Below are 26358 nucleotides of genomic sequence, written 5' to 3' on the forward strand. Positions count from 1 at the left end.
TACGAAACTAAGCTTTATTCAAACTTATTCAAACAATCATGTATTTCAGACAAAACCCCATGTTCTGCTGCATGCTGGACTTCACTTGTTTTTGCCATTACATCCCTCAGTGCTGCAGTCAGACTGGAACAGAGTTGTGAGGTGAGGCTGTCCATGCCTGAGAAACCGATTCATACTGAAGATGAAGAGACCACACCAGCATCTGGCTCAGATGAGGACACGCAGGCAGGTGGAGGGATGCAGGGTCTTGTCCATGGCACTACAGCATCTTCAACATTTACTTCATCAGCACACTGCTGTTCTTCATCATCATCACTGCACACACCAGTCTGAGGACATTTCAGATTATGAAAAGCTCTTAATAAAGAAGTCATTTAACAGCACACTTTTTGAGTTTCATTTGAGTTCTGAATTGGAAGTAATAACATGATCTTACTTCATGTTTTGAATTCAGGTTTTCTCTGTTTTCTTGCCTTGCAAGTCCTGCTCCAGCCCAGAAATGGCATATAAATCAACATTAAAGAAATTGTTGTAATAGCTGTTTGAAACAACAATATTTTGTTAAACAAATATGATGGTAGCATTTGTTCAGTCACTCTGCATCAGCTAACACACAAACATGTGTGCTTCCTTCTCTATAACAACCAGACAAGAGTCACATTACCTCTGTGATTTGTGTGCTCAAAATTATACTTTCATAAATGTATCACCAAAAGAACAGAAGAAAATATTACTGTATTAATATTACATGTATCTCACATAAGCTGTATTGACAAAAGTGCATTCTACATCAGCATAAACAAATCACTCAGACGTCTGTTTAATGTTATAATTTGCTAATCTGCAATACCTCCTATATTTTTCTGTCAGACATTGAATAATCGTCTTTATGTAAATTAACGTTTGAAACGTAACGTCATGTGCTTACAGAAGTTCCTACATGATAATTTACAGCAAGACAAAATAAATATACTGTAAAGCATCTTTACACTTTTAGTAATTCTACAGTTCACTGTACAGTAGCTCAACTATTGCTATTTTACTGTAACTTAACTCCAGGAACCGTATTTCTTAATTACTTACATGTAAGATGTATAAATCTATCCAGTTTTCCACAATGTGACATAGCATCATCATCTTGCCGCATGGTTTTTCGTGGCCTCCTGTGATAGATGGACCCATCTGATGAACACTTCAGAACAGGCACGTGCACACATAGGGCTCAACCTGTGCAGTGCACATGCCCTTTTTAGTCTTGGATAGAAAGTGCCCTTCCAAAATGATCAAAAGTGCCCCCGCGACGCGGCACACCCTCGGTCCCGCCCTTCAGTAGGCGCGCGACAACACCGCTCTTCAGAACGCGCGCAACAACAACCAACCCCCCCCCCCCCCCCCCCCCCCCCAACCCCCTCCCCCCCGCTCTTCAGAACGCGCGCAACAACAACCCACCCCCCCCCCCTCTTCAGAACGCGCGCAACAACAACAACCCCAACCCCCCCCCCCCCCCCCCCCCCCCGCTCTTCAAAAAATTTCTCCTGCACATGCCCTTTGGATGGTCTCTGCACGGCCCTGCTTCAGAATGTGGACAGAAGCAGTAGGAGATTTCTCGCTTTCTCTTTCACGAGTTTATACGGATACGACGTGGAGTGCACGCAAATCTGAACGCCTTGAAAAAGTCGTAGCGCTACCGGTTGTTGTCAACAACAAACTCTTCCGCCTTAAAGCTCCGCCTATGCTGGTTGATTGACACCTCATTTGCATTTAATTTATCATTTGCGATGTCTGTTTGAGCATTTGATTCACCATTTGCAATGTCAGTTTGAGCATTTGATTCACCATTTGCGGAGTCGTTTAAGGATTTGATTCACCATTTGCAGAGTTGTTTGAGCATTTGATTCACCATTTGCAATGTCGGTTTAAGGATTTGATTTATAGTTTGAGCATTTGATTCACCATTTGTGATGTCAGTTTGAGGATTTGATTTATCATTTGCGATGTCAGTTTGAGGATTTGATTTATCATTTGAGGAGTCGGTTTGAGGATTTGATTCACCATTTGCAAAGTCCGTTTGAGCATTTGATTTATCATTTGCAGAGTCAGTTTGAGGATTTGATTTATCATTTGCAATGTCGGTTTGAGCATTTGATTTATAGTTTGAGCATTTGATGCATCATTTGATCTTTTAAGCATTTGAATTTTCATTTTAATTTTGATAGGAAAAAACTTCCATAGTGCACCTTCGGGTTGGTGGCAGATAGTCAGATGTTGCTTGTGAACTTTGTTTTAAGTGTCATCAGCAGACTTGCATCAAGATGCAGATGTAACCCTTTGCTTTAAAGCTAATATAATAAAACCCAACTTCGCCACCTAGGTTACTACCCAGGAACATCTGTCTAAAAAACACTTGTTTGATTAACACAAAAGTTACAACAATATGAAGGACCCTGCTGGTTCGTTTTTGATTAAAGACAGAGATGTGACTTACAAACATAAAAAATTTATTAAATTCACTATGGCATACAAAATCTTAATTTTAAAATGCTCTCATCACAGTTACCAATTAAATACATTAGGCACAAAGGGACTGCAATAAATGACATTAACAGACAGGGGGACACTTCACACAGCAAATCAGTGTATAAAAATTATTAAAGCAAGTGACAAAATCACACCCATACAATTCAACAAACCTCCTTCAATTTAGCATCAATATTACAGCTCATCTGCCCACCTGGGGATATACACAGCCTAAAATACTCACAGGAAACAAACTGCACAAAAAAAAAAAAAAAAAAAAAACAGGACATAAAATTCACAATGAAGTGTATATGATCACGTTGAATATGGATGGTAGATCAAGAGCCAAATACAGTGCATAGAAATAAGTGTAAGTGTAACCTTTTGCATCAAAGACACCAACAAGTTATCTTGGGAATGACAAGACAAGGGGAAAATGTGAGCAACAACCCCTGTATATAAACTGTATATACTTTAATAATTTGATAATGCAAAAAAGCACATCATTTCAATTAAATTGCATATATTTTTTTATGTTTCTCTTGATAAGATCCACTGATAATTTACCTATATTACACTCCAGTCCAGCATGTCTCTTTCTGTCTTCCACTGATTTATGCAAAACAGCACATTAGCCTGTGCATCGAGGCTACCACATGATAGATCGATGAAGACATAAAGTACATGAACATGTCCAATTATTTGTCAAAGACTCATTTTCAATTCATTATCATTTGGCAGACCTAAATTTTTATTTAATGCCTTGAAAGATGAGATTTAAAATGCTTTAATAAAAAATAATGACTAGCCTGCTCAGAAGAGCTTATTAATATAGTCTGATTATACACCTGAGGGTGTATTTTTTTAGGCCATAGGCAGATTTAAAAACAACTTATTGGTGCAATTGTTATTAAATTGAAAAATGTAATGCATAACCCACATATTACACTTGCTCCTCAGCTGGGAAAGTAGTAATGATATTGTAGTAAACTATTAATAAATCAAAAAACACTACAAAAATAAAATAATCATATAGCTAATAATCAAATAAATAATTAAATGATTCATTCATTCATTTTCTTTTTAGCTTAGTCCCTTTATTAATCAGGGGTTGCCGCAGCGGAATGAACCAGCAATTAAACAATTAAAGGATAAAAAAATAATGATAAACTACATAAAATACTAAAGGTTATGAAAGATTGTTATGTCAAGTCATTTTCATCCGCTTATCCGGAGCCGGGTCGCGGGGGCAGCAGTCTTAAGGCTGATTGATACTTCTGCGTCAAGTGTACTGTATGCTACGGTGCAGCCTACATGTGGACACATAGCTCTTGCCATGGCCATCTGCGTCGCTAACGCGCACCTCTCAAAAAATGTAACTGCATGTCGCAACTATGCAACGCTTGGTAACGCTGACGAGTGTGGGAGGGACCGAGAGCCGTGCGAGCCCGATGGAGCGATTGTTTACAAGTGTGGAGTCCGATGAAGGAGAAAAGTTTTGTTTTGTGTTTACCTTACGGTTAAAGTTGTTGCATGTTTGCCGGTTTCTGCCTCAAAATGAGCGAGTTTGAGCCACTTGTACATTAAGGAAACATTCAGAAAAAACAAAACACCAGCTAAGAAACTCGACACAGAGGAACAAAAACACCTACTGCCAGCTAGCGTTTTGGAAGTGTGAATTCAGAGCAACAGAAACAGGGCGCAGAAGTATGAATGCACAACTACGTGCGTTGCATGCGCCGTGGGTCACGCCGATCCCTTGAAGCAGAAGTATAAACCAGGCTTTAGGAGAGAACTCGAGACTTCCCTCTCCCCATATACTTTCTCCAACTACTCCGGGTGACCCAGGCCAGCCAAAAGACATTGCCCCTTCAAAGTGTCCTGGGTCTTCCCCGAGGCCTCCTCCCGGTGGCACATGTCTGGAACACTTCCCTAGAAGGGAATTTCCTGGAGGCATACAAAACAGATGATCGAGCCACCTCAGCTGACTTCTCTTGATGTGGAGGAGCAGTGGCTTTTCTCCGAGCACCTCCCGGGTTGCAGAGCTCCTCATCTGGTCTGCAAGGATGTGCCCTGCCACCCTGCGAAGGAAACTCATTTTGGCCACTTGTATCCGAGGTCTTGTCCTTTCGGTCATGACCCAAAGCCATTGGTGAGAGTAGAAATGCAGATTGACCTGTAAATCGAGAGCTTTGCCTCCTTCTTTACCACAACGGACCTGTACATTAACCACATAACTGCTGCCGCTGCACTAATCTGCCTGTCAATCTCATGTTCCATCCTTCTCTCACTAATAAACAAAACCCCAAGGTACTTGAACTCCACCTGGGGTTAGGACTTTTTCTCCAACCTAGAGATGGCAAACCACTATTTTCCGGTGGAGCACCATGGCCTTGGATTTAGAGGTGCTGATTCTCATTCCAGCCGTGTCATATTGGCAGCAAACCGGCTCAGTGCAGTGCATAGTGAAGGTCCATGTTAGAGGAAGCCAACATAGCAACATCATCTGCAAATAACAGATGAAATCCTGTGGTCGCCGACCCGGACTCCTTTCAGCTCAAGGCTGTGCTTTGAAATTCTATCCATAAAAATAATGAGCAGAATTGGTGACAAAGGGCAGCCCCGCTGGAGCCCAACATGCTCTGGAAACAAGTTTGACTTATTGCTGGCAATGTGAACCAAACTCTTACTCTGTCCCCTATACTGCCAGAGCACCCTCCACAGAATTCCACGAGGGACACGGTCAAATGCCTTCTGCAAGTTCAAAAAACACATGTGGACTGGTTGGGCATACTCCCATGAACCCTCGTGCACCCTGCTGAGGGTATAGAGCTGGTCCACTGCGCTACGGCCTGGATGAAAATAGCGTTTTTCCTCCTGGATCCTAGGTTCAACCATCGGCCGGATCCTGCTCTCCTGGAACCAGGTTATGAAAGATTTATTTATGATTTAATTCATAATAAATTAGTAAATATATAAAAAGTACAACACACAAATTTGTTGTCCTGAAGCACCATATAGAGGTTTCAATAGGTAAAAAATCTTTCTCATGACTCATTGCACTTTTAAATTCTGCACAAAAAAACTTTTTACTATAAATTACCCTTAGTGTAATGCAAAGATTTAATTGAGGTAAAAAAGTATATATACTTTTTCCACATCCAATGAATTGTTTTGATGGCAAGTGTTACAACTGTCTTGGTATCAAGCTTTGTTCACATAAAATACTTGTAGATTATGTCTTATGGGGAAAAAAACTGCATAGTTGGTCTTAGTGTTTTAGCTTTTATCTTAGTAAAGATTTTTAACATGTTTTTTTAGCTTTTACAATAAATACTTAAACATCAACAAATTATGAAAGGGATGAAATGTAGATAGTTAATCTCAATGATTCCTCTACAGCAGGGGTGTCAAACTCAATTCCTGGAGGGCCGCAGCCCTGCAGAGTTTAGTTCCAGCCTTGCTTTAACACACCTAGCTGTAGGTATCAAACAAGCCTAAAGCACTCAATCAGTTCAGGTGTATTTAATTAGGGTTGAAACTAAACTGTGCAGAACTGCAGCTCTCCAGGAACTGAGTTTGACACCCATGTTCTACAGTGTTCAAATGCATAAAAATTAAATAATAATAAGTGATATAGTATTTCTGACTCATTTATGATTAAAATCTTTTATTAAAAGTATATTTTTAAAAGGTATTATTAAAACTCTTCTTGAAAACTCCATTAAACATAATCAAAACTGACTCTAAAATTGACATACATGTAAATGTTGTAATACCTGATTATATGCCATATGTGGGTAATTCCTCAACTACGGGCACTTTTATGTCCAAAAATATATATAATTTTGTTCAAATTCCTCTTTTTTTGTCAAACTAACAATAAAACCTTTTTAAAAATTTACTACCTTTCTATTGTATTTTTTCATATTATTCAACCTTCTTTTAGGTGTTAAAATCACCGTTTTCACCTTGTTGCACACCAAGAGTTTTAAACGTCAACAATGAAAATAACATTTTAAAATATTACTTATCTGGTATTTATTAATGTAACTTAATTAAGCACTAGTGAAATAATTTAAATATTTTATAGTTATTAATGTAAGACTATTATCAATATTCATTTTTATACAAAATATAGCTGTCGCATAGTATCAGTTTCATTTCCACCACAACACTGTAATGACGCTTTAAAAAGTTTGTGTGAAAGATTAGGTGGTTTCTATAAAAGTAAATGGTGACATCACATGTGTAAGATGGAGGGAATTAATTTTTTTTATGAACCACACTTTTAAATTAGATTAGAGTAGATTAGATTAGATTCAACTTTATTGTCTTTACACATGTACAAGTACAATGCAATGGAATGCAGTTTAGGTCTAACCAGCAGTGCAATAGTAGCAAGTGCAGGAAACGGGTATAAATTATAAAGTGCAGTTATAGAAAAACTATGGTGATATTTACAGATGGATGTACTATCAACATTATATACAGGTTGTATTAGCTATGAACAGAGATTTACAATTAATATATGTTCAGGTTGCTATTAATAATCAGAAGTGTGCAGATAGATAAACATAACTACAAATGTATACGTACAGTGGGTGTGTACATACAAAAGAAATGTCCATATGCAGTGGGTATTTACAGTTTAAAAAAGTAAATCAGTGCAATGTTTGCTATGAATATGTGCAAATTTTAAATGTGCAAATGTTTAACAGTGCAGTGATTGTTAAGAGTGTTTTGGGGGGGCAAAAGAGTCAGTGCGGTGCAGATTTCAAAAGGGAAACAGCTCTGGGGAAAAAGCTGTTCCTCAGTCTGCTGGTTTTTGTCCAGGGGAGCCTGAAGTGCCTGCCGGAAGACAGGAGTGAAAACAATCTGTGAGCAGGGTAAGAGGTGTCCCTAAGAATTCTGCGTGCTCGGCGCAGACAGTGTTTCTTCTGGATGTCCTCTATGGCTGGCAGTGTGGTCCCTGTGATGCATTGGGCAGTTTTCACCACCCGCTGCAGTGCCTTACACTCAGCAACAGAGCAGCTTCCATACCAGACAGCTGATGAAAGCTGGTTCTTCTTAAGTTGCCTTAAGAAAAATAGGCGCTGGTGAGCCTTCTTGACCAGGCTGGAGGTGTTGGTGGTCCAGGAAAGGTCCTCTGAGATGTGGGTCTCCAGTAACATGAAGGATGAGACAGGCTCAATGGCAATCCAGCACTTGAAGAAAAATCAAGGTAAACATTGCTTGGCAATGAAATACATTTATTCTACATCATTTCCAAACATGGTGTAGTTTCAAAGATTTAAAAACAAAACAAAATTAAGGTAAATACGAGTGTTTTGTATACATGAAAGGCTAGTCTTAGTTCAAAGCTAATGATGAAGCTATTTCTCATTTTTTCACAATAAACTGTTGAAAAGTCATTTCCACCACTGCCATTTCCATCACCACACACATTTTTAAAAAATATTGAAAAAGTTCTCATCAGACATTAAAAATGTATTTACAATGTATACGTTCCTGCTCTATTTAATGTACAATTTCAGTTTATTTATTTTCTAATAAGCTTTTAACCAAATTAATATTAAATTTTAGAGTGTGACAGGTGTACTGTTCAGCATACAACAAATTTATTTCATTGACAAATGTTTAATTTTTGTTTACATTGTAAAAGATTGGTTAATCTAGATAAAAAAAAATATCAATGTTTGACTGCCAAAATTTATTTCATTTTGAAATAAAAGCTGTATATTGAGATGTGGTGGAATTGATATTTGTTCAGTTCATGATAGAAAAAATGTATCTCTTCTTATCTAAGTTTGTCCTCTTACAGATCTTAAAACTAGACAAATTGTTTAAACTTATGAGGTTATGTTGCTTTAATTTTGAACAAGTTTTTTTTACTCAACTTCACAAGGCTAAAAGTGCCTGTAGTTGAAGAATGGCCCATATATTTGTCATTTAATTGTAGCTATGAATTTTTTATTATTTATGTAATCATTTCAGAGATTTAAAGATTTATTAATGTGAGCTCTTGGAAACAGTTGAAAGATTAAAGATTCAACCGTTCATTAGTGGACCACTTCCTGCAAGAAGGACAAATATGTTTTCACGGCTTCTTGGTCTAAATGTATGGCTGCAGAAAACATGTAACAGGAAAGGACTGAATTTTATTGACAACTTCTGGAACCAAAGACAACTGTTTACATCAGACGGCCTTCACCCAAACAAACTTGGTGCAAAAGTGCTAAAGGACAATATCTATTTCTCCCTTCATCATCCATCGGCTGTCATCATCCACACACCTAGCAAATGTCCGAATGACCACAGGACCTCAGATCAGCTCCTGAGTGGATTTGTGGCTGATGCATCACACAAGGACAGTGATACCACGCAGCCAAAACACTCACTGTTGATAGAGACACTGATGCTGGCCCTCTGCTCAACACAGACAGACTGTGACGCCATGGAAATATATTTCAGCAGCCAGAATCTCCAGACCCACAGCCTCTGTCACCAGACACGTTCTCATTGTCACCTTGCTTCCCCTCTTGGGTTTTTTAAAATAGATGGAGGATCTAGTGTATGCGGGAACTAAACTTTCACATTCCATTGCCGCAAGCCCCCAGTTACCAACCAAAAAGTGGCCTGCCTCTGAGTTGTATAATGTGACAGAAAACCGAAGACTTCTTCAGGCCGTATAGCAAATCATTCAAATCTGGTGTCTATTAAATTTAAATCTGTGACTACTGTATTGAAAATGGTTAAAACTGTTAAGTTAGCACTTTTAAACATCAGATCACTCAACAATAAGTCACTTTTAGTCAATGATTTTATCAACACAAATTGCATTGATTTTATGCTTTTAAATGAAACTTAGCTAGATGACAGTTGTAGCCCAGCAGTTCTGAATGAAGCAGCTCCTTCAAACTTAGATTTTTTGAGTGTTCGCAGAGCTAATAGAAGAGGTGGGGGCATCGCTGCCCTGTGTAAAGATGTCTATGAGTGTAAACAAGTGTCATTTGGTGACTATTTGTCTTTTGAATATCTGAGTATAGCACTGAAAGGTGCTCCACGCATTTTACCGATCATTATCTACAGACCTCCAAAATATTCTCCAACTTTTATTGATGATTTTACAGAGCTGTTATCAATAATAACCTCTGAATTTGATTATTTTACTATTGCTGGAGATTTTAAAATTCACATTGATAATCTAGAAATTAATGCTGTAAGAGAACTGATGACTGTTTTTAATACTTTAAATCTAACTCAGCATATTCAAGGACCCACACACAATCGTGGACACACTATTGATCTACTTATAACTTATGGCTCGTTTCCACTGACTGGTACAGTACGGTATGGTTTGGGTTGGCTTGCGTTTTCACCACAAAGGGTACCCTTCTTGGTGGGCGTGGTGTATGACAAAGTTTAAGTCGAAGTCATGCTCGCTCGAATAAATGTCTACAGTAAGGCTGTACGGGTCGTTCACATATCATAATGAGCAGCACTTCTCACAAAACAGATGCATTATACACATAAATACTTGTTTATAAATGTTTATTACTAACTTTTCTATGAACAGGAGTTGATTATAACTGCAGATCAATGACAGTGCAAAATAGGCTACTGTAACATCTGTAATTATATAAAATAAATACATAAATGCAACATATATGAACATATACAGCCTCCTACGGTCTCCGATATATTATTAATTACAGAAAAACTACAAACATCATACATTAGGCGCAATCCCACAGTCAGCGCAAACCTCTCATCTGTGTCTGTAATCTTCACCAGCACATGCAAACTCTGTTAGAGAGTCATTTTGTCATTCCCAGTTCATAATAGTCCAAAAGGACTATTTTGTTCATGATTCAGGTTGTTAAACCCTTTTGCTCCTGTGTTTTGCCGGGTTTTTCATTTTTTTCCGCGCTTTACTCTCGTGCTTGTCCTTTTCTTTCTGAATGGATCAGATGACGGAGACACTTCTACAATCACGTAACATTACACGTTATTATCATCAGCTCAAGAAGTTTGTTATATCAAATATAGACATGGTTGCGCGCTACGGGAAGAAAGCAAATTTCGCTCGCACTTTTAGACGGGCTCGTAAAGCAACAACAGGACACGGCAGATTTTGTTCTTCTTTGCTTTGTGTCTGTTCATCAAGACGACGACATGGTTTGTTTGGGGCCGGGTCATCCATGGCTGGTTATTTTATGCATATAGTAACGTTATATCCATGTAATCTCATGTAATCAGCTGTGTATTAGAACATGGCGGATCCTTTGTTTACATTCTGTCTAGCTCCACAAGCTTGTGACGTATCTCTGTAACCAATCAGCGTTCGGCCATACCGTACCACTCAGTGGAAACGGGCCATAAGGGTTTACACATTTCATTTACTGTTGTTAAGGATATGGCACTATCTGATCAATTCTGTATTTTCTTTGATATATTGATCACTCCAGCTATTAAAGACAGATCTTTCTCTGTCAGAAAGAGATGCATAAATGGGAACACCAGTGAGCAGTTTATGAAGGTCATATCGTTAGTACCAAGTATATCTGCAGACTCTGTTGTTTCTCTCCTTGATTTGTTTAACTCTAAAGTTAAGATTGTCACAGATGACATTGCTCCTGTTAAACTTAGGAAGAGAACTGGCAAAGAGAGAGCCCCTTGGAGAAACTCAAGAGAAGTCCAAATGATTAAAAAGACAATGCAGAAAAGCTGAGCGTATGTGGAGAAAGACGAAACTAGTAGTCCATTATAATATCTAAAAAGACAGTCTTCATGCTTTTAATGTGGAACTCAACACTGCTAGGCAGAATTTCTTTTCAAGCCTTATAAACGGCAACGTAAATAATGCTTGTACACTCTTTGCAACGATAGAGAGACACACATTATGTCTGATTTCATGGCAATTAATGGTAAAATCTTAGAAGAGATTGTGCAAATTATGAAAGATCAACCTGCAGTCTTGACACGCTCCCCACATCATTCTTTAAAACGGTGTTTACCTGTTTAGAAATGGATCTTCTAAAAGTGGTAAATGCTTCACTTTTCTCAGAGATTTTTCCAAACTTTCTTAAAACTGCAGTTGTTAAACCCCTCTTGAAGAAGAGCAACCTGGATAACACCATATTGAGCAATTACAGACCAATCTCAAATTTCCCTTTAATTGGAAAAATCATTGAAAAAGTTGTTTTCAACCAGGTCAACAAGTTCTTAAACTTAAAGGGCTGTTTAGACAATTTTCAATCTGGTTTCAGAGCACATCACGGTACAGAGAACGCCCTTATAAAGATAATCAATGATATCCACCTAAATACAGATTCAGGCAAACTAACAGTGCTGGTACTGCTGGATCTCAGTGCTGCATTTGACACTGTTGATCACAGCATACTTCTGGATAGGCTGGAAAACTGGGTTGGGCTGTCTGGGACAGTCCTCAAATGGTCCAAATCCTACCTTGAAGGGAGATGTTACCATGTCAGTATAGGTGACCATAGGTCAAGGTGGACACTCATGACATGTGGAGTCCCACAAGGCTCAATTCTGGCACCTCTCCTGTTCAACCTTTACATGCTCCCTCTGAGCCAAATAATGAGAAAGAACCAAATCTCCTATCACAGCTATGCTGATGACACTCAGATCTACTTAGCCTTACTGCCTAATGACTATAGCCCCATTGACACCCTCTGCCAATGCATTGATGAAATTAACAGTTGGATGTGTCAAAACTTGTGTTAAACAAAGAGAAAACCAAAGTCATTGCGTTTTGGAACAGAAATGAGGTTCTCAGTGTGAATGCGTACCATGGCACTAAAGGTCAAACAACAAAAAATAAGATTAAGAATCTTGGAGTGACTATGGAGTCAGATATGAGTTTCAATAGTCAGAAGTCAAAGCAGTAAGTAAATCAGCATACTATCATCTCAAAAACATTGCAAGATGTTTTTGTTCATGCTTTTATCAGCAGTAGGGTGGATTACTGTAACAGCCTCCTCACTGGCCTTCCCAAAAAGACAGTCAGACAGTTGCAGCTCATCCAGAACGCTGCGGCCAGGATTCTGATTAGAACCAGGAAATCAGAGCACATCACACCTGTCCTCAGGTCTTTACACTGGCTCCCAGTTACATTCAGAATAGAGTTTAAAGTATTATTACTTGTCTATAATTCACTAAATGGCCTAGGACCTCAATACATTACAAATATGCTGACTGAATACAAACCTAAGATATCACTCAGATCTTTAGGATCATATAAACTAGAAGTTCCAAGAGCTCAGTCAAAGCAGGGTGAATCGGCTTTTAGCCACTATGCCCCTCGCTGCTGGAATCAGCTTCCAGAAGTGATCAGATGTGCTCCAACATTAGGCATGTTCAAATCAAGACTGAAAACACATCTGTTTAGCTGTGCCTTTACTGAATGAGCACTGTGCTGCGTCCGACAGATCGCACTATTATGTTTTTCTTTTTCATTATCTTATAACCTATTTTAACACATTTTTATCTGTTTTATTCTTATTTTTATAATTTTTAATTTGCTTTTATTTTCTTACACTTGTCTCTTTTTTTCATGTCTATGTAAAGCACTTTGAATTGGATAAGTTGGCGGTTCATTCCACTGTGGCGACCCCGGATTAATAAAGGGACTAAGCTGACCAGAAAATGAATGAATGAATGAATGAAATGAGATGCTGCGCTGCCAAAAACTTGTATTGTGGTCGGCTAAGTGAACGAGTCGTTTATAACAGAGATTAATTTATAAACAAACTGCTCTCTCTGTCAGTATCAGAAGTGAAAGCAGGAGAGGGGCTGCATTTCAGGACACAGATTAGATAAAATTTAACAGGCAGGGTGGATAGTACAATTCCATACACACAAACACAAGGTTTTGTCATGAATGCTTGTGCGATCACTTATCCATCAATATAGAAAAGTGATGTAAAATTGTAAGTTTCGTAATTTTTATTGATATCAGTCAACTGCTGATATCCATCTGGTTATTACTACATAAAAAAAGAAAACACAATGCAGAACCAGTTACACAAGCTCGGAACTTTAAACTAGCACACAGTTGGCATAACTTTGTTTAGTTGCTGCAGTTTTGTTCCGTGCAGAAACACAGTGTTGAGAAGCCTTTACAATTAATTAACTGTGACGAATTAAAGTGCGATTGATAGTGAAACCAGTTAATCATTGTATCACTACATGGATGACACATGCATCGTTACATAGAGGCTGTAAAACTATACAAAGACACAAATGATTTTGTAACTTCCACTCTGACACATTCTGGAACATTAAGAATATTGATTCCTCAAAAGTAATCTCTGCTTGGTATGTGTCAGAGTTGTAAAGCTCTTGGCTCCGCCCCCCTGTTAAGTTGGGCGGGATGTCAAACTAATTTTCATGTGAAGTAACATACCCCTAAAACAAAACACGCCCCTAAAATTGCACTCTTTAACACATAATAATAAAAAATCTGAATTGTGTTTTGAACTGAACCTAAACTGGCACACTCAAAAGAACCATAATATTAATATTAAATCTTTAAAAAATGATAATGTTTTAAGGATAATGTAGCTAGCCTCTGCTCTCGTCCTGGATGACTTCTTCATTACTAAAAAAAGAAACGTTTAGTTTGTTAAGATCAAGTCAGCGCCCTCTAGCGGCGAATAATAATCATTACATTAATGCTCCGATTCGCCATTTCTCAGAAAAAAACAGCAACTTCCTAAATAAAATATAGCATATTTATGTGTCTATCTTAGTATTTAAATGCTACAATATTTTTTTTAGCTAAAGGAAATTTTTTATAAAAAGACAAGATACCTTTACCAAGACTGGACGCGACGCGGAAGGTAGACAACCTTGAAGGTAGACAACCTTGAAGGTAGACAACCTGTGTTTAGTGCAGTAGTTAATTGTCTTCAGGAACATTTTTTGTTGTGCTGGTTGAATGTCTCTTCACAATCCAATAGTAGTGATTACAGTAAATGATCTAAATGTGTTTATATGTATTTTTATATTCTGGGAAAGGCTTAAAAATAAAAATAAAAAGTTCATCCAATTAAATATTGTCAGGCTGACATCTCCTATAATTCCGATAAGTAGCTCAAACTGTCTGTCATTAAATGCAGATTGGGCTTTTGCGCATCTCTGTTCACTCATATCCACCAGTAGCGTTTGCATGCCTACATAAGCGCCTCGCGTTAACGACATGTGCACACAAGACCAATATGGGGCGTCGCGGCAAAATCAAATGCTGAATTGAAACTTTTTAAACTCCTGAATCAATATTGTAATTACTTTTGCACGCTGGAGGAAGGACGACACCATGGCTGAAATATTTCATTTAGACAGGTAATGTTCTGTTTTAAAACTATTTTTTTGATTCACGCAGAGCTGATGCAGATGTTGATGTAACAAATGGGTTGTATGTACAGACGTGTTGTTCAGCCACTGAAATCTCCCGTTAAAAGACTGATGTGACTTTTTTCAGTTTCATAAGGGACTTTTTACAGCATCGATAATGAAATTAACAAACTATGTTTGTAATGACACAACTTGTGACTTTACTTGGCAAACAATGGTTTTCGGAAACGCACCCTGGGAGTTATTATTAGGGATTATAGAAATAGCTAAAATTAGCTGTTTTTATTTTAGCGATTATTTTAAAAGAATGACAGTAAAACACAAACATGGTTATAAATATATATTAAAACATTTGCTTGTTTGCTGTAAAAATGTGTAATAATTAAAAAAAAAATGCTAATTTGTGGCTTACTTCCAGGTGAAGCTATCCAGTCGTTGTAGCTGGTTTATTCTGGGAAATTTTCTTACCCCTTGGTTTCGAGTGTGGTCCTGAAAAATTTTTGTTCGTAGGGATATCTAATCCTTCCCCTTAGACCTACACCTTCAAGCTAAAGAGAATTGGGACACCCCTATCCCTTCACGGGTACGCGCAAAACGAGGGGTAAGGGGAAGGGCAAAGGGGTAGAAGAGGTAGAGATTCTGCCTAAGTTACATTTGTGTGAGTAACAAGTAACCTTCAAGTCTTAGCCATCAAGTCTCAAGCAAGTCAATTTGGTTATTGCCAACTTTGTTTAATCAGATATTTGTACTTCATAATAAAATCCTGTCTTCAGATGGTCAGAGAATGGATGTGGGTCTGTGTTTTGAGGCTATCATTTTTGACCAGGGAAATGTGTAGTCGACTGATGTTCACACATCTGTATATGTGTGTGCTGATTATGCTGAGCTAAAGCACAGCAGCGCTAAACCACCACACATGCATGTCTGGTTTTCCAGTGGGCTGAGCTGTCGCCAACCAAGCACCTGAACTCATCTTGTCAATCCTAGATTCCTACATTCCTAAGAATGCTCAGGAGAGAAACATAAATCAGCGCAATGTCAAGAGAAAAATTCAATATGCTTGTAGTTCTTCGACAAAGAAACAGACAGGCAGGATTTGATAAAACAGCAGCCTAGGAAGAAGAGGAGGGGAGAGAGAATGGAAAAGCGAATTGGGGGATGCAGTGTGAGAGACAGAGGGAGGGAGAGAGGGAGGTAGGGAGGGATGGAGTAAGGTTGAGAAGGAAAAACAACAGGAGAGAGAACAGACAGCCAGAGCATCATAGAGACAGACAGAGGTAGAGCAGGGGCAGGAAAAGCTACACTCTATCTCGCAACCATGACAACCGAGGAAAACGGATAACAAGCCCCTGTACCCTAACACCACCAGCAAGCTGTCTGTGAACCTTGATGGCCACAGAGACATCGAAAACCTGGAATTATGTAAATAATCTTGCTCTCCTTTTCAAGATCGATTAGTTCTTTTTTTTTCGCCTTTTTACCTGGTGAGATGTGGGGTTGAATTCAGCTCTTCCGTCAGGGTGGGCTGAACCCAGATCAAAATGAACAGCTGGGAACCGCACACCAGAGCCTTTTTTACTGTGACCCATCAATGGAATCCCTGAGGTGGACAAAATACTGCTCAATGGTTCTCCTCTGGAGCAAACAAGCAGGCATGCTGCCAGCAGACTTAAAGATATTTTCATGAAATGAGATAGAAGAAAGGAAGTATGTAAGCCAGTTAACACCAGGTGAGTGGACTTTACTCATTTTGAATGTGTAGAATGTTTTGTATAGTGTTGTCAATGGGAGCAGATTAAAATATATCAAAATGAAATACATTTGTATGTTTCCTGGGACATTGAACAGGGTTGATGACAGAAAGATGCAAGACTAAAAAACAGTGCACAGCACCAAATAATAGCTGTTTAATAAAATCAACAGTAATTATTTTTATTTATGTATTCTTTACTAAGAATTTCACTAAGGATTCTTTACTGAGTCTGAATCTTCCTATAGCAATCTATAATCTAATCTTTTAAATGCCTAAAAAATATGTTCTTGAAGCACACAAACATATTCAAGTATGGTGATGGCTGTTTGTGACTGTCAACAGGTTAAGATTATAATGAATCTTTCCCATCAATGCTCAATGGCTTGTCCTCGAGAAGCAGTACCATGTTTCCCCAAGACTTGCTATTGATATAATTAAGAGGATACAGGCCTAGCTACACTATTTCATGGACTAAACTCTAATTAGTATTAGCTGTTAAATTAGCTGAGAATATTCATGTTGCATTTCCTCCTTCATAACATTAAATGGGAATGTTAAATAGAAATTGAAAGGCAGCAGAATACATTTTGGCTTATAATAAGTAACTATGGTAAGCACATGTAGCTTGTAAAAATATAAAGTAAATATGATTCTAAACTTTCAGCTCATTGTTAAATTCTTCAAAAACAAAATAAGGAAAGGCAAATGAATATACAGTATGTCCTGCTGACGCTGTAAAACCTGAGTAAAGACTGAAGTGCTGTATTATTAAATATTTGTGATTCATACAGTATATTGTCCCATTTTGACATCTACTGCTGGCATTTTAAACAGCCTGTTATGAATTGTAGGCATTGCCACTGTAGGATTTACTGTTGAAGTCAGAATTATTAGCCCCCTGTCTATTTTTTTCCTAATTTCTGTTTAACGGAGAGAAAGAGTTTTTTAACACATTTCTAAACATAGTTTTAATAACTAATTTCTAATAACTGATTTATTTTATCTTTGCCATGATGACCGTTAATAATATTTATAGATATTTTTAAGACACTTCTATTCAGCTTAAAGTGACATTTAAAGGCTTAACTAGGTTAATTAGATTAACTAGGCAGTTTAGGGCAATTAGGCAACTTATTGTATAACGATGGTTTGTTCTGTTGACTATCAGGAAAAAATTTAGCTTAAAGGGGCTAATACTTTTGTCCTTAAAATGGTGTTTAACAAATTATATCTGCTTTTATTCTAGACTGAAATAAAGCAAATAAGGCTTTCTCCAGAAGAGAAAATATTATCAGACATGCTGTGAAAATTTCCTTGCTCTGTTAAACATTATTTGAAAAATATTTAAAAAAGAAAAAAAATCAAAGGGGACTAATAATTCTGACTTCAACTGTATATGTGATGCATGATTTCCTTCAATACTCCAAGCGTTATCCACCTTCAATATTTCTGTTTTGAACTCAAGCTAAGGCAAAGTACAGAGAAAGCACCAATGAGGGGTTGCATTTTTATGATGTCATCATATAGATCTTTTACAAAGTATTGTACATTATTTCCTAACTACAAAATTACAAGACAATAAAGTATTTAGATACAAAATGTTAAGCCATTTTCATTACCCCTACAAATTACAAAATGCTACATTGTATTTGAAATACACATTTGAAATACATGTATCATAAATGCTGCCCTTCCCTGTGTAATAAAAAAGAGTCATTGAACAAGATTAGGAAACAAGGGACAGAATCACTACAGTATTTCACAGGCGCAATACACTGATGGTCTCAGGTGTGCTTTGATGTATTTCTGATGTGTGTTTGCATGTTTTATGCTCAGCTCAATCTATGTGTAAATAACATGATATTTTAAGGTTGTTTCACAATTATCTTATTAGATAACACTATATAGGTCAACATGTTTCGAATTCATCCTTTATGCTATTTTCCTGCTGGTTCAATTTTAAATATGAATTCCACATAAAAGTGAAACTGTAACACAACAACAGAGTGATTTAAACATACAATTATCACCCAAAGTGTGCTTGATAATTGGATCATTACTGTCATCACTGTGTGCTTTAAAAAGACATAAAATAGGCCACAATATCATTGGACTGGAAATGGGAGATTGAAGATATTGTTTCAGAGTCACTGGGTCAGTGATACTAATATAAAGCTTTTTCTCAGCTGATTGCTAAATTACTGCACCTATATCTCATCAGGATTATAATCTAAAATAAAACTACATAAAAGCACAGCCCACACTGCAAAAATAGCAGTGTTATTTCAACTCTAATAGAGTTAAAATCAACTCAGAATGAGTAAACATATTTCCTTGCAAGGCAAGGAATGTTTTTTTATTTAGCACATTTCATACACAGTGGTAATTTAAAGTACTTTACATAAACATGAATAAAAGAAACAAGTGTAAGAAAATAAAAAAAAAAATAATAAAAATTATTAAAACAGATAAACCATATTAAAATGTGTCAAACAGGTTTTAAAAGAATGAAAAAGAAACGAAAGACATATAATAGTTTAATCTGTCAGACATAGCAGAGTGCTCATTCGGTAAAGGCACAGCTAAACAGATGTGTTTTAAGCCTTATTTTGAATGTGCCTAATGTTGGAGCACATCTGATCATTTCTGGAAGCTGATTACAGCAGCAGGGGGCACAGTAGCTGAAGGCAGATTTACCCTGCTTTAACTGAATGCTTGGAGTTTCTAATTTATTTGACATAAAGATCTGAGTGATCTGTTTGGTTTGTATTCAGTGATCATATCTGTAATGTATTGAGGTCGTAGGCCATGATTTATAGACAAGTAATAATACTTTAAAATCTGTTCTAAATGTAATTGGGAGCCATTGTAAAGACCTGAGGACAGGTGTAATGTGCTGTCATTTTCTGGTTCTGGTCAGAATCCTGGCAGCAGCGTTCTGGATGAACTGCAACTGTCTGACTGACTGTCTTTTTGGGAATGCCAGTGAGGAGTCTATTGCAGTGATCCAACTGCAGTAACTGCAAAAATAGCAGTGTTGCTTCAACTCTAACAGAGTTAAAATCAACTCAGAATGAGTGAAAACAATACTGTTAAGAGAGTTACTTGTACAGCACTATACTATATTTACACTGTATTGAGTTAAACAATAACTCTGATCTACACTTCTGGGAGTTGATCGTTCCCTTACTCTAGTGTAAAGATAGAAAATTCAACACAACTGAATTAACTTTGAATTTTTTAACTCTAGTCTACCTAGCAAAAATTACAATACTCATGATTTATAGTTAAAATAACTTACACAAGACAATTCTCCAAGAATGATATAAAAAAATATACAAATACAATTATTTTATCAACAAAGCATGTTAACACACGACAGCCAGCAATAGAAAATGTACACTTTTTTTTTTTTTTTTTTTTTTTTTTACAAATTAACACTTTTAAACACTTTAAAAGATCTTAAAAATGACATGACTTTGATGTTACATTTAGATTGTTGGTCAAATTTATTCCTGGATGTTTGCAATAACACCATCAAGTGTTGGTTAGCTGTAACTTAATGATCTGACACTGGGTCAAATCAGCTTCGAACTCTAACTGTGTTCATTTATCAAAATATTACTCTATAATGTCAACACTTTACTCTGAAATGCTTTTACACATAGAATTTAACACAGACAAATTTGCTTTGCACCAAACTTGACTTCAATTACCAGGTACAGATGAAGTCAGAATTATTAGCCCCCTTCAAAAATTTTTTTTCTTTTTAAATATTTTTCCCAAATTATGTTTAACAGAGCAAGGAAATTTTCAAAGAATGTCTGATAATTTTTCTTCTGGAGAAAGTGTTATTTATTTTGTTATTTTGTTTCGGCTAAAATAAAATCAGTTTTTAATAATAAAAAAAAAAACACATTTTAAGTTCAATATTATTAACCCCCTTTAAGCTATATATTTTTCGATTGTACACCGAACAAACCATCATTACACAATAACTTGCCTAATTACCTTAATCTGCCTCGTCAACCTAATTAACCTAACTAAGCCTTTCAATGTCACTTTAAGCTGTATAGAAGTGTCTTGAAAAATATCTAGTCAAATATTATTTACTGTCATCTTGGCGAAGATAAATTAAATCAGTTATTAGGGATAAGTTATTAAAACTATTATGTTTAGAATTGTGTTAAAAAAATCTCTCCGTTAAACAGAAATTGGGGAAAAAAATAAACAGGGGGGCTAATAATTTGACTTTAACTGTATGTTTTTTTTACCCACTTTACTTACCTTGGATGTTTGGCTTGTAAATCTCCCGGGACATTCTTCGGTGACTGCAATCTCCTTCATAACCCCAGCAATCTGCCTCCAGTCTTTATATGTTCTCAATGCGGTCTGTGGTAGCTATTACTCACTGTGATTTTTTGTGGATTATCTGCCTTCCAGTTGTCATAGAAGTGCACATTAAACACATGATCATCTAGGAACAATTTGACTTGCATTTAAAGAAATTGTGTAGTTTTCAAACTGGTCAATAAAGTATTGTCTAATGACAGAAATATTATTTGTTCTAGTGTATACTGTATGTATACTGGAAAGTCATACAGAACATGTAATATAGATGTTGTTATAGCAGAATTGCCACATTTGTACATTGGCAATAAATCATAACCTTCACCAACAACAAATAATTCTACATTTGACAAGGAATGTTATTGTAATGTGACAGTGATGCTGGACAATGGAGTGAGGATCCTCATGCAGGTCTTTGTTGTACAGGATGGTCAAGCAAGCAGAGGTAAATACAGGAACAAACAGATGTGTATGGGCAATCCAGAGTCGTAGTCAAAATAGCAGGCAAATGGTCAGAAGGCAGGCAGCATGCAATGTAAATAAACAAAACACAGCAAGGTCAAACACGGCAAACAAGGCAAAGGAACACACGTCGTAAAGTTCACATACATGATACAAGACTCAGCAACAATGTATGTGGGTGTGCTATCTTTATAGTCCAGGAATCAGTCATTGAGCAGCTTCAGCTTGGAGTTAGTGTGTGTGTGTGTTGCATGACTGAATCTGTAGTCCATCAGATGGCAGATTTGTAGTTTGTGTGAATGTGAATGTTTTCCAGCGATCTATGGTAGTTAGATCACTGGTGATTGTGACAGTAATAAGTTATCCTTAAATTAAATTTTTTTTTTACTTATAATGCTTAAAGGTTACATCATATGTAACTTTCACTTAGTTGATTTTTTTTGTATAGTTAGGTTTCTGCCGTGTGTGTGTGTCAGCCCAGAAAACTGTTATAAGCTGTCATAAGTCTTAAAATGTGCTATAATTTGATCCAATTGAATTGTGTGCCATTAAGCAAATTATTTCAATGTGCCCACCTCTAAGAAAACTATAAACTTTGTCTCGTTCCTACTAGAAGTGTAATCGGGCCATAAAAGTTAGGCCCGATGAGCCCCGAGCCCATCAAGTACATTTTGATTGACAGCTTTTAAAAAGCCCGAACCCGTTTATAGCCCGACATTATTCAAATATGCACACAGCTCTTTTGCCTTTTTTTCCAAGAATGAGTCATTTATATGTTTTAACAATTTATTTATAACAAACTTAGGCTATTTCCCAGAGATGGGTTGCGCCTGGAAGGACATTCGCTGCGTAAAAACTTGCTGGATAAGTTGGCGGTTCATTCCGCTGTGGCGACCCCAGATTAATAAAGGGACTAAGCCGACAAGAAAATGAATGAATAAAACTTAGGCTATAGGCCACTTGGAAGTTGGAACAAAGACAAAAAAGAAGTTATCTGTAACATTGTAACATCTCGGCACTCTAAATAAGCCTAGGTACATACACCTAGCCTTTAAATTGGCCAGGACACCATTAAAATAAGTCTTTCCTAGCAAATAAATTAAAATAAATTTTGAAGGGTTTTTAGGCAATAACTAAATAAAGATAAAGGCTCTGCAAGATTTGTTTCTCCATTTATCTTCACAATCTGGCCTTAAGGCGACAGTGAAGATGAAAATTAAAAGAATAAATGCAATGGCCTATAGACTCTGTCTACATTATGCATTTATGGTTTAATTAATATTTACTTATAATTTGAAAACCCATTACTCGCCAAGATTAAGCTACGTGTTTTTGTGGAGGAACATTATTGAATCCATTGTAAATGATTTTAGCGCAGTCCTGCACTCACTGAGCAGCACTGAACACCCTTTTACTGTTGCTGCTACAGGCAGGCCTGCATTGTACTGGTCTGGCTCTCTTTCCAAGTTTTAGGTAAGATTGTTTGTTCATTTTCCACCAGCCAAGAACTTCCATTTAATTTTCCCTGTCAGCTTGCTGTACATCGCTGTTTAGCGCTCTATCGTAATACACAGTGCATAAGCAACTGCTGAAATGCCTTGGCTGTTAGAATGAACTTTCTTTTTAAACTGGCGCTGACCGCAGTCAAAATTAGCTTTTTTTGATTTCTCCGTCATCATTTGTTTCACCTTTGCAGGCATGGATTTTAATGTTGTAACAAACGATTTAAATACTTTCTCGTGCTAATTGAAATGCCTTACATGAATATTCATTTACTACGCAAGCCCATGCCTGAACCAAGCTCGTTTAAAATTATAGAAATTAAGCCAAAACCCACCCGAACCCGTTGGCTCCCATCGGGTTCCTTCAGGTTCGGGCAAAGATCTTCAGCTCTAATTCCTACATCTTTTTGTAAACAGATGGCAAAGCGGCTAACAATTGGGCCATTTATTTTCCTGCATTTGGAGAAGTGATTTTGCAAACAGCCTGCTCTGAGACCTATAGGTGTCCTTACACAGAATCTCAGCTTTAACTCTGGAGCTACCAGAATTTTGTAACTACTGGAATACTCATAGTGGTCATTCTGACTGTTCTCAAATAAGATGTCATTGTAAGTTGCTAGACAGCGAAGGTAGGAGCAGATGGTCAGCTGATCGCATTAGATGATGGCAGCACTTGCCTATGTGGCCTGACTGAACTATTGCTGAGCTTATGTAAAAATATATTATTTTTTTTTTTAAATAACTAAAAATAAATAATGTTAGGGCAGCATGGAGGCTCAGTGTTAGCACTGTTGCCTTAGAGCAAGAATGTCTCTGGTTCGAGTCCCAGCTGCAGGCGGCATTTTTGTGCGGAGTTTGCTTTCTCTTTGGATTTCTACCTGGATTTCCTCCAGGTGTTCAAGTTTCCCTAAAGTCCAAAGACATGTAGTACAGATCAATTTTATAAACTAAATTGGCCATAGTGTAAAATTGTGTGTGTGTGTGTGTGTGTGTGTGTGTGTGTGTGTGTGTGTGTGTGTGTGTGTGTGTGTGTGTGTGTGTGTGTGTGTGTGTGTGTGTGAAAGTCTGTGTGTGAATATGAGAGTCTATGACTGTTTTCCACCACTTGGGGAGTTCATGAGTTAGTGTACTCTTACTGATGGATTGCAGCTTATGCCGAGTTCAGACCGCATGATTTTCAAAGTAGTCATGTTACAGATGTTTTCACACTGCATGACTATCTGTACTTGCGTTTTGTCGCTGCTTTGTTTACACTGCAAGATGGATCGGCGGCAGGGGCATTTAAATTGCATGACTTACAATAGGAAGAATCGCCGACAACTTCGTCCAAACTACGTCTCACAGTCAAAAACATTTACTATATCTCTTGTTATTAACTACATAACGAGTAAGAAGCCTTTAATAGGGTACAAAGTGTACATGTTTGCTCACCTGGGTTTAAAGGAAATTAGCTATTTTCTTTTATGACTCGGTTTGTCATATTGCTCACATGACGTATCAAACAGACTCCTGCCAAATTCACACTAGTTTTTCCTTTATTTCTTGGGTTCAAATTAACTGAAAAGGAGGGCTTTTAACTTCTCCCCCAGCCTCTCACTGGCCTGCGCAGATACACACATACACTAGTCTAGTAAATGCTGCTCTCTCATTGGCTGTTGGTGATCGCCGATGTTATTTTCAGTCAAAACTCATTCAACACGCCATGATTTGAATCGTCCAGCTCCAGATATTTAGCATGCCAAAAATCTTACAGGCATCGGCGACTCATCTGCGATTCTCTCAGATGGCGTCTTTGATAGTTCATACTGTGTGGTTGTCACTCACGTGCATGAGCACCGATTTGCCTGTGATTTCAGGCATTTGTGGGCGATTTCTCAAACCCTGTTGGCGAGACAAAATCGGGGCTAAAATCATGCAGTCTGAACTCGGCATAAGAGGGCATCGACTGCCAAAGTAAATGACGGTTCATTCCACTGTAGCGACCCTGGATAAATCAGAGACTAAGCTAAAGGAAAGTGAGTGAATGAACTTACTATATGGCTCCCAGGTTTAAATGATCATATTAGCTACTAGGTATATATACTTAGAATTTTTTCTATTGCATGTGTATGTGTTTTTCCCACATAAAACATTTTAACCATCCACCTGACACCTGCATTTTAAATCTATTGAACAAGATCAGTCTGGCTAATGACCCTGGTCTATTTTGAGAACTGTATACAGAGCTCTTTTCAGCAGAAGTCACCTGAACAAAATGATTTTCTGGATTTACAAGGCAGAAAAAATCTCTTGTCTGCTGTCATTTTATGCTGTTGCAACTGTGAAAATTAACTGATCAGCGATGCAGGTTGTCTCTGTAGGGTTAATTGTAATCAGAAAAAAAGGCTGTGGAACTGTTAATGCAGTTACACCCACACTCTAGTAAATAGCTGCCTGTGCCTAATTGGTCTTTTTAACTGAATGTCTGCCCTATGTGTAGTTTGCGAACACATCCAGTGCTATGGCCAGCTGACACTTTTACCTAATACACACTGTCCTATTGTTATTTTTGTGATCGATTCTACCTTTCGATTAATTTTTGACAGCCCATTTTTGTGTTATGCAACACTGTCAGTTTTCTAGAAACTTCTAGAGTATTGTAAGAACAATATAGAGCTGGATTCATGTCATAAGCCCACAATATACTAATGTGAGCTAAAGTGCCTGCAGCATGGACAGCATAAATTTAATCATTAGCAAAGTACTTGCTACAGTATGTGTGCAGGCAAGTGTATAGGCTCACAGAGTCTAAGGGCCTACTCACACTATGCCATCCGTACCGTGCCCAGGCCCGTTTCCCGGATCGTTTGAGAAGTGTAATTGCGCTGAATCGGGCTCAAGCATGGTTCACTTGGCCGGCCCTGGACCGGTTGGAAGAGGTGGGCCTGAGTGCGGTTCACTTGGGCTTTGGTGCGGTACGCTTGTGTCTGAGTGCAAAAAAGCCCGAAACTGTTCAGTTTCGCGCCAAAGCCCGAAACTAAAAGCGAGACGTGACTTTTAAGGGACTGTTTCATATGGATTTATTAATCATGTTTATGAGCGTCAAAAGTGGCGAATCTGTTCAGCAAAATATCTGACTGCGTATCACCGCATCCCTAAGGACTGTTTGGCGAAATATTTGACTGCATGTCACAGCATATCAAACGACTGAAACAATATAACTAGAGAAATCTCCACTGTGCTACTGAGTGTTCTCACTGAACAGCGCAGCAGTGATGACTTAAGCGTGCCGAGGCCCGTTTGTGGTGTGAGTGCGGGCCATCGGGGGAGACGGGAGGGGGGACAAGCGTGCTTTGGCCCGGTTCGAGGCAACTGTACCTAGTGTGAGTACGGCCTTAAAGGGCCATGAAA

General features: G+C 37.7%; 1 protein-coding gene and 1 long non-coding RNA gene across 3 annotated transcripts in view; one reads left to right on the forward strand and one right to left on the reverse strand.

The window, feature by feature from the left end:
* On the reverse strand, positions 1-1399 carry LOC147838914 (uncharacterized). 2 transcript variants are annotated; one of them, XR_015520578.1, is made up of 3 exons: positions 1084-1399; positions 437-483; positions 1-329 (listed from the first exon to the last, which is right to left on the reverse strand). It is a non-coding gene; the product is annotated as an uncharacterized LOC147838914 (long non-coding RNA). The 2 variants fall into 2 exon arrangements; XR_015520577.1 differs by having other exon boundaries at positions 437-538; positions 1084-1331.
* Positions 1400-16146: 14747 nt separating this feature from the next.
* The window catches only part of trpc5b (transient receptor potential cation channel, subfamily C, member 5b), a 76992-nt gene continuing 66780 nt past the window's right edge, over positions 16147-26358 (forward strand). Inside the window, exon 1 of the mRNA XM_087301751.1 lies at positions 16147-16631. The gene's annotated coding sequence lies outside the window, so the exon portion shown is untranslated. The remainder of the gene's footprint in view (positions 16632-26358) is intronic.

Source organism: Danio rerio, chromosome 21, assembly GCF_052040795.2.
Source record: "Danio rerio strain M-AB ecotype USA chromosome 21, GRCz13ab, whole genome shotgun sequence".
NCBI classification, from domain to species: domain Eukaryota; kingdom Metazoa; phylum Chordata; class Actinopteri; order Cypriniformes; family Danionidae; genus Danio; species Danio rerio.